This window comes from Dendrobates tinctorius, unplaced genomic scaffold (genome assembly GCF_039654945.1).
Source record: "Dendrobates tinctorius isolate UK_male_01 unplaced genomic scaffold, ASM3965494v1 ptg000104l, whole genome shotgun sequence".
NCBI classification, from domain to species: Eukaryota; Metazoa; Chordata; class Amphibia; order Anura; family Dendrobatidae; genus Dendrobates; species Dendrobates tinctorius.
This window is the reverse complement of record NW_027361772.1, coordinates 6195977-6204157: the sequence shown is the minus strand read 5'-3', so window position 1 is coordinate 6204157 and position 8181 is coordinate 6195977. Positions and strand designations below refer to the sequence as shown.

General features: G+C 43.6%; 1 long non-coding RNA gene across 1 annotated transcript in view; it reads left to right on the top strand.

Moving 5' to 3' along the window:
* The first annotated feature begins 362 nt into the window (after positions 1-362).
* The window catches only part of LOC141100449 (uncharacterized), a 28417-nt gene continuing 20598 nt past the window's right edge, over positions 363-8181 (top strand). The window contains exon 1 of the long non-coding RNA XR_012234696.1: positions 363-449. This is a non-coding gene — a long non-coding RNA (uncharacterized lncRNA). The remainder of the gene's footprint in view (positions 450-8181) is intronic.

Genomic DNA, 8181 nt, shown 5'->3' with positions numbered 1-8181 from the left:
ACCAAGTTGTTTGTGCAAAATCATGGAGACTTGTCCGTTATTGATCCAAGTGTCAGATCGAAATCACCAATGCAAGTTTATGAAAAAATTGGATAGCGCTCAGATGCCATCCAAGTGGTGTTCGTTTTTCACTGACTGATAAGAGAAGTTGAAAAAACTGATGACACTCTGATGAAAATCACTGATGTCCATTTTTCTCATGTGTCTGATGTCTGAGCCCTAGGCTTCACAGGGCAAAAATAATGGGTCGCAACAATAGCCCATACTCAACACCATCAGTTTCCGTCACCCGCACGTGGCGGTATTATGTTTACATATAAATATGTTGCCTCTTCTTGTTGTAACACAACGCTGCCAATTGCAGATGGATCACGGAAGATTTTGCTCAGACGTGTCACCGTGCCAGGCTGATGAGGTTTATTTTAAGGACCAATTTGCTCTCCTGCTGTGTAAGTATTATTCCGCTCTCTTACTTTGTTCGCTTTTTATGTCTTTTTGGTTCCATGAAAAAGGCAATCAGAGCATTATCTCTGGGCTTATTTCGATAAAAATGTACACACGGACCAGGGAGCTTCTGTGCTATAGACAAGATATGACTAAATACGATGTGTAGCTCAGACCGGGTCACGCACATGGCAAAAAAATCATTAGGAAAATATTAACACAATCATTTCTGAGTCATAGATCATTAGTAACACATCCAAATTCATCATACATGCATCATCATTTATTTTATGTCCCCTCGGGTGTAAGGTTATGCAATTAAAATATATAATATGTTATTTTAAAATATTTAATTATTCATTGTAATTAAGAATTTGTTTGGATTTTTTTTATGCGCCGAGTGCATTTTGCATTACAACAGCGGCATGGTCACACATTAAAGTTAGAGGGATGTCACACTCGAGGGCCGAGGTGCAATTCAAAAAGTGCAATACTTGAACATCATCAGGCTGTCTTGATATATAGACCCCAAAATCAATTCAAACCAGACCCCAATAATAATTCAGAGCTCAGACCAAAGCCATAATTAGTTCAGACCCCAGACCAGACCCCAAAATGTATTTAAACCCCAGACCTGAATTTATATTAATTCAGACCTCAGACCAGACCCCAAAATTAAGATAGACCCCAGACCAGAATGTATAAAAAATGAGACCCTAGTCAAGAATTTAAAATTAATTCAGACTCCAGATGAGATGTGTTTATATATTAAGACCAAACAATAGACCCCAAACCAGGACCCTTAAATGTATTAATCTTTCCAGTAGGATTATTTTCATATCTGGGCAAGGATATTGTTGGCGCTGCTTGCCCACAGAGTTATGACATTGCGCAGAGGTGATTGGCAAGAGAAACTAGCCATTAACTATAGGGTCAAATCTGGTACCAGGTCACCTTGAGCCCAGAGCTCCATATAAGTGGGCGCGGCCACTAGTTACGACCTTTTGGGGAAGTGGTTACTCATGTGGGCTGGTATCTGTGTGCATCTATGATGCTGATACAGTTGAATGCAGCACGCGGGGGGGGGCGCCGCTCGCACTGGGTCCCCCTGACTCACAGGCCCCATAGCGGCTGCGTGGTGTGCCACTATTAGCAGCACACTACTGGCTGGGAGCCCCTGGGGCAGGGGGGCCTTAGGCAGCTGCCTAGTCTGCCTGCCTCTAACGCCAGCCCTGCCTGTAGGCCTCCTCAATTGCATCAATAAAGCAAAAAAGGGGGGGGGGGGACAGTTTTCTGGAGCCTTCTCCCTTACCAGGATAGCAAAAACGGCAAAGGCTTGCAGCCAATTAAAAAAAAAAAGCGGTACCTGCTCTTTTGCTCATCCTCATTTTTTGATTCATCTCTCTTTAACCTGTCCAAATTAAAACACTCTAACGGTAACAGCGAAAAAATGTTCACTTATTAATTTGTCCATATTTTTTCCCTTCCTGCTTCAAATGAGCCCCCAACGACCCCTAAAAATACATATACACCTCTCCTCTTGTAGAATTGTCCAGCCCAACAGGCTCACCCTTTTTATTTTCATTTTTTTCTGTCCTCCGTTTGAACCTGTACTCACCCGCCAACACCTGCTACTGCGGACGCCTGAACCCCTGAGCCTGAATTCCGGTACTAACCGTTAGTACCTCTGTACTTGTGATGTTACTGGCCTCTATAACCCCTAAACGAGAACTCAAACCCCCCGTCCATGCAGCAGAAGGGGGTACTTTCACCACTTAAAAAAAAATATACATGTTTGGTATTTGTGTAATAATACTTACCGGGAGAATCATACCGCCAGGTCATTTATACCATATAGTTAACATGGAAACGTAAAAATAAATAAATAATAATAATAATAATAATAGTTGGACTGCACTTTTGCCATTTTGCCACACCTGGAATTTTTTTTCACAATTTCCAATACATCATATGATAAAATGAACAGTGGCATTCAAAAGTACAAAACAACAAGCTGTCACATGGCTACGTTGACAGAAAAATAAAAAAGGTATCAATAGCTCTTGGAAGAAGAAGAGAAAAAATAAATCAAAATGCATATAATGAAAAATAGCCCCCTCCTGAAGGGGTCCAAGAGGATGCCCAGGATTAGAACAATAGGAGGCAGCAGGTGATACCTCTCTAATCAATGAAACAAAAGAAAATATGCATTTTACTTGTTATTTTATTGAACCAATTTGAATTGAAATCAGGTGATTTTTGTTTGTTTGTTTTTCCTTTTCAAAATTTTGCTGCAATGACATTTGTGGGACTTTTTGAGGGTTTCAGGTGTGATGTAAAGTATCAGGAGCAGGGTCAAGGCTGAGGACTTCGGACTCAGTGACTTTGTGATCTTTTTAATTGAATTTTTTTTTTTTTTTTAGAAAGCTCTGCATATCAATCTGGATCATTCAAGTTTAATGTAGTAATTGGGGAGCCCATTTCTATCTTGATTTTAATTTTTTTTTTGGGGGGGGCAGTTAGTACAAATTAAACCACAGCAGATAAAGTGTTAAACGCTCCTAGGACAAAATGTGTACATAGAGATAAAGTACACTACTGGTCCTGAGAACTGCACACACAGAGGGAGGTAAGAAAACACACAAGCCTATGTCCTCAGCATCCAGAAGTTACCAGGAGGTATGGTTAACACTTCAAGTGCCAGGTCTAAATGGACCTACGTATCAGATGTGAACGTCCGCTTTAGCAGGACCAGACAGGTACTGAGTTTTGAGACATTCTGCGTAATCAAATGACCAAATGAAATGATTGAATATTTGCTAGTAAGTGTAAAGAGAGCAAAATATTAATGATCACAGACAACCCCTTTAATGTGGGGGCCAGACTCCTGGCACACAGCTGGGAAAAGCCACAGTCAGCCAGACATTTCCTCCACAGCAGCCGCAAGTGAGTGGAGATCAAGAGCTACTAACAAGAAGCACTCTTGGCTGGGAGAGGGGTCCCAAGCAGGGGACTTCCTCCATAACATATATATGTCCTATGGGCAGGGGTTGTCTTAAGGGGATGAAATATGCTACTACAATCTATACACTGCCATGTATCTGAGCACTTATGGAGCAGCAGCTACAATTTTAATTCAATGTGTCTGTACATAATGCGTGCTTTGATGCCAACATACACCAAGCGCAAAGAGTAACTAAACTTTCATTTTTTTTTCTATATAATTTTGTCAGTGAAATCAGAATTGTACTCTTTTGGAGTACAGATGATGGCAGTGATGGGTCAGCACCTGCGTCTTCTCCTGAGGTTTCTGCTTATCAGAACATCTCCTGCTCTACAATTCATTTGATAGCTAATATTTCCGAAACGGGGCGGCGAGATTAATCTAAAAATAAAGTCATTTTATTCCTGCCTCTCTGCAGCCTCTTTACATTGTGTGTCCAATTCAACATCAAAAATTTGGTGAAAGGTCTGTAATAGTGGTGGATTGTACTGTCGTGCTCCTGCCCCTGAAGACCACAATCACGTTATCTAAATGATGTCATGCGTTTTATCCATACATTGTGCTGTGCGAAGTGTGAACTGTTTATTCTGATTTTAGGCGTACACGTTGGTATGGTAATGTGCCTTACATAAGTAATGTTTAGTATGTAAGTATAGAGTAAGACATAGGTTAGAACATAAGGTCGTGTGACTATAGGGTAAGATAGAAACAGTAAAGAGAGGGGCGCATTAGCGCAGTTACCAAATTAACAATTAGTTTACTGTAAGGTAAAATTCTCATCTTTACACGTTGTGACTATGCACAACACAAATAGTAAGTATGATAGGAGAGCTGCAGATGGCACCGGACCCGCAAAAGATCTTCAAGAAATTCTGGATAGGATATTCAAGATGCCGACAATTCCGCGCTCCTCCAAAATCAGGCACAAACAACCCCTTTTACCACATTTGGTAATACAACATTGGCTATGTACCTGAGGATGTGGACAGAACGTTCACGAAACGCGTGGTTTAATAGCCCTGGATAAAGTATGCAACTCTTCTGAACTCTGTGATTCCCTTGCCTGATTTTGGAGGAGCGCGGAATTGTCGGCATCTTGAATACCCTATCCAGAATTTATAGGGTAAGATAGACTTTGGTAAGCATTACAGGTGTAATCTAGTTAATGTATTGTCGGGATATAATACATAGTGTTGTGAGGGTGATCTGCCCAGTTACATATTGTCTTGACAGACATACTTAAAGTTGGGACTAGCCCATTATAGGAGGAGCAAGCCCAGTAAAAGGGGACTGCTTCCTGATATCAGATCAGATAGGGAACTACAGTAACCAAGGTCAAGTTCAAGTTACAATGGGCAAGCATTTATCATTTGAGGCAGTGGAAAGCCTTGCTGGTATATCTTGCAAATATTCCTCAAGTATCCGGAGCTCAGGGCTCGATAAAGGTACTACAAAGAGTGCCTCATCCTCTGGAGTACAGGAGAGGATGGACATGAAACCACATGAAGGGAAGGTAACGGATCCAGGGTGCACTTTGGAACTGGGTGGGAAATCCCTGGGGCTGACAGAGCCAGTAAACAGAGTTATTGTCCAGGAGGAATGGATAGTGATGCTGGAAATATACTGTATAAAGGAAACAAGGAATAAGAAGTGTTTTGCCCCAGACTGCGTGTTACAATCTGATGAACTTGAACTTTACAGTAAACTTCCGGTTGCTAAAGCGAACTGCGTGCCCCTGTGTTATGTGCTGCGGCTCCTGAAGATGGAGGCCTGCGTCCTACAAGTGAGTGTGATGCACCCCACACCTGACCGCACGCTGGGAATGGGACATGATGTTCCAGGACGTTTCGAAGCAGCAGCTCGTCCACGGATTCCGCCCTCAGTCACTTTACAGGTCCTCTTTAAACAAACATTGTTGAAGTTCTCTACAGCTAAGTTTGAAGATTGGATTTTGACATATTACATAATACAATACAAATTTTTACAGCACTTTTCTGCTCCACTGTAACCGTCCATATGGTTCTACTTGGTTACACCTGGTCATAAGTTGATTGTCTGGTTTGCAAACTTTTTCCTTTATGCGTGAACAGGGTACCCCCTATAGACAATCCCTAACTAGAGCAAAAACCATTTTTAGGTATGCCAATTGATTCAGCACAATGCAAAGCAAACATGAGCTTTTGTGAAGAATCAACGGCTTCTTGACCCTCACCATCAGCTTATTCCGTTTGCAGCCCAATTTCTCATCATAATGCACAATTCCACCTGCTCTGGAGGTAGACGTGCCACCTTACCTCCTGCGCCCCGTGAGGCTGCACAGGTCGCACCATTGGTGTGTCCGCTCCTGCCTCCCAATGCAAATGTGTAGGGTGAATGAAAGCGACTTTGCAGGCACAGGAAAAAGAAAGGGTTACAGTCTGCCAGCCCTGCAAATAGGAGGCAGATTTAGGGAGTAAGGCTGGGGTCACACTTGCAACTGCAAAGCGAGAAACTCGCGCGAGTCTCTCGCCTCAATACCCAGCGCTGCCGCCGGCACTCGGGACCAGAGTGTGGCTCTGCAGGTATTTCTATGCAGCTGAACGCTCCGGTCCTGAGTGCCAGGTATTGATGCGAGAGACTCGCGCTAGTTTCTCGCACTGCAGTTGCAAGTGTGACCCCGGACTAAGAAGAAAGTTAGTTCCTCGTTAGAAGAGTCATCAGTTACTGGTAAAGTGAAGAGAGTGAAACCAACTACAGGGAATGTGACTGATCAGGTCACATAGTGAGTGTGTGTGCAAGGAGAAGGTTTTCTGAGGTAGCAAGCCCTATAACTGTACTGGATAAAGTGGCAGTCTGGATCTTAAAATATCCAGAATATCCTGGATCCTGATAAGTGGAACAGACATGGAGGGAGAGCTATGCTAAAGTGAGTACAACCTGGGGCCCAAGGCGTTTTAGCTGTGGGTAGCCCCGAGACAGCACAAGCGAACTGGAGATAAAAAGGCAACGTGTAGGCCGGACCTGAGAGTTGTACTGAAAAACTACTGGATTTGCCAGGGCACGAGTACCGCTGAAAATGGTCTGTGAACATTGAAGGACAATTAGTTGAAATGGAGTACTCAGGTCACCAATGCCGTATTGCTGAAATGCTGTTGCTAACAAGTGATTCTGGACCGTGAAGAAGGCGGGTTCTACCGCTGAAACGCGTAGTCCTATCTGCACGACTTTCCTGCGTAACAGCATCCTGTATTGCTCACGTTATTGCTGGACTTTGCTTTGTCGTTGTTCACATTTGCATGGATGGACTCCTACATCCAGATCCGGGCACAACGGAGTTAACCAGGTCAGCTGAGGTCCCAGGTGGTTCACAGGAGTGAGCTGGTCTACATTGTTGGATATATATATATATATATATATATATATATATATATATATATATATATAAATACACTTATAACAACCTATCCCAGAAGGCAGCCCCCCACCTATCATTATCTCTAAAATAAACACACAACATATCAAAATTAATGGTAGATTGCGAACACAAATAATTGTTCTATATTAAGGTGACACTATGTGAATACAAGAAAAATTAACAATAAAAGTGAAAAAAATCTGTTTTATTTATTTTCTAACTAAAAGCAAACTAAAAATGATGGACCCAATTTATTAAGACCGGTATTATGCATGCCAGACTTAAATGGAATCAGTCAGTAAGATGGTCCCTCCTAAGTCACCTATATGGACATGTAGGTCATCTAATTCCAGCTAAATCTGCTGTTTTTCTTAGTATGTAAATGAGCTGTGAAGATCTATGGGCTGGGCAGAGCTCTCCCTGAGAATCCGCCTCCAGAGATTATTATAAATGAAAGGGAGAGTTACCAGTGTGAGACATGTAATGACTGACAGTCTGCTCTCCTGATCTACATGTAAGGCCCATAGATCTTAACAGCTCATTTACATATTAAGAAAAATGTGGATTTATCTGGAATAAAACATCAGATCACAGATATCATACAGGGGCATAAAGTTTGATGCCTTTGCCACACCATCAGGGCCGCCATCAGGGCATTACTGCCCTTACTACTGTATGGGGCCCCATGAACAGTAGCAAAAGGAGGGGCCCGGAAGCGCTGGCAGGCCGGGCCCTCCTCTCTTGATACTGCTGTTTGGGCTACAGGTGCAATAGGTCATGGCCGCTGCAAGCTAGATACCTAACAACACCGCGGTGATTTAAAGATACACCTACAGTGTTGTTAGTGAATGCGGCGGCCAGAATTCAGTGCTGTACCTTTAAAGCAGCAGCAGGACCAAGTGCATCATGGTCCTGACGCAGGTCATGTGACACACTGCGCGCTCTTCTTCATTCTCCAGCAGAGCAGCAACATGTCATGTTTCTGGGAGACAGAAGATGCTGAAATCGGCAGAGGCAGAGGAGGCGGGCAGTGTGCCAGGACTTGCAGGAAGTTGCAGAGGGGAGTGAGGTGAGGAGATGGGAGGTTGCTGAGGTGTGGAGATGGGAGGCTGCTGAGGAGAGGAGATGGGAGGCTGCTGAGGTGTGGAGATGGGAGGCTGCTGAGGTGAGGAGATGGGAGGCTGCTGAGGTGTGGAGATGGGAGGCTGCTGAGGTGTGGAGATGGGAGGCTGCTGAGGTGTGGAGATGGGAGGCTGCTGAGGTGTGGAGATGGGAGGCTGCTGAGGTGTGGAGATGGAGGCTGCTGAGGAGATGGGAGGCTGCTGAGGAGATGGGAGGC